The sequence below is a fragment of the Aplysia californica genome, unplaced genomic scaffold (genome assembly GCF_000002075.1).
Source record: "Aplysia californica isolate F4 #8 unplaced genomic scaffold, AplCal3.0 scaffold00010, whole genome shotgun sequence".
In the NCBI taxonomy this organism is placed as follows: domain Eukaryota; kingdom Metazoa; phylum Mollusca; class Gastropoda; order Aplysiida; family Aplysiidae; genus Aplysia; species Aplysia californica.
The window spans coordinates 1821416-1822958 of NW_004797280.1; positions in this window are offsets into that span (position 1 = coordinate 1821416).

Here is a 1543-nt window from a genome sequence, read left to right on the forward strand (position 1 = left end):
ATATATATATATACATGCGTATTTCCCCTGCGACCCTATGCTTGGAGCTGATGCGTCAATCCGATCTTTATGATCGAGACACCCACGGCAGAATCCGACAGATGCCCAGCACGAGAGTGGTGGTGAGGAAAAGAGAAAACACTTCAACTTTAACTGGTAATGTTTTCATCAATAACACAGAAGTGTTTAGCGACATAGCATCTTTTCTTGACGAAATCTTTCTTTACGGTACAGTTACGCCGTATATCAACCATCATTGACATCCTATTTAGAAATCAATTAGTATTATACAAGTATATCCGAGTCGTCTCCCAAGCAGATGTGTGCTACTGGTTTAGGGGAGAGTTAGGCAAGTGTCAAAATACGTCAAATGCATCAAAATTTTAATGGAAAATCGGATCCATTTCATCAGGTGAAAATCTCAGGCCTTGTACAAACGTTGAAGCAAATATTTGAATTTTCGAACATTCGACGAAGGATAAGACACTAAAATTGTAGTCTTGTAGCTGGTAGCCATCATTTTAAATGTAAACGTCAACTATTGAAGATTTGAAAGATAGATCGGCTTACAGCTCAAAATGAGAGCACACCTAATACAAATGAAATATGCCTTTTTGTTTTATTTTTCCTGTAGTTGTTATGGCTTTCAAGTATATTTCCTGTTGTCGTTCTTAGTTTAGTTTGAGTATTCTTCCCTGTCTTTATCACCGCCGAAAGCATTTTGAACGATGAAGTAACTGTTGTTCGGGGTGTACCCCTTTTCAAACGTCATTTCAAATTATTTGGTCACTTTAGCCTTTGGTCCAATCGCTTAATCTTTAAAAACCCATGGATCTTCACACTGCACTCAACTTAACCAAAGTCTAAACTAATTGTTTGTTTTGTTTGTTTGAATCAAGACAAGCACATTGAAACAATAATGGTCATTTAGTGCAGCGGAAAAGTAAGACAGACAGACAGAAACAACAGAGGGAAAGTAAAGAAGTAGCGCCTACCAGTGGCGCCCTCCAACCACCCACCGCAAACAAAGACATTTTTTTTTCTTTACAAGGTAGGGTACTTGACGCTCTGATAGAGTTTATTATAATAATATCTTCTGCCTATCATAATCTAACGCGATTCCTGACGAAAAGTAATCGTGTTTTTTTTTTTGGTGCCGAATTGCTGTTAAGTGCAGCTCATCAACACTGACGTGTGGAACTGTGCAAGGAAAAGAAGAGCCAGCGGGGAGAGTTGACTCCCAGAGACGCCTGCAGCCTGCCATTAGCCCGTGTGCTCACACTGAAGCCAGCGACACGCGCGACAAAGGATCCAAGGCCTTCAGAACCGGCTCGGAGACCATCTGGCCGAGACCTCTCACAAACCCGTTAGACGCGATTGTTGCAGACGACAATATGTCCAGGTCACGAGCAGCCTGGCAGTTTGGAAAACAGCGACGAGTGAAAGTCGGAGTGAGAGAGGAATGAGAGGAAAAAAGAAGAAAGAGAAGGTACGGGGATAGTGTGATGGCTCGGGTGGCGGTTGGAAAGGCGGGGGGTGGGGT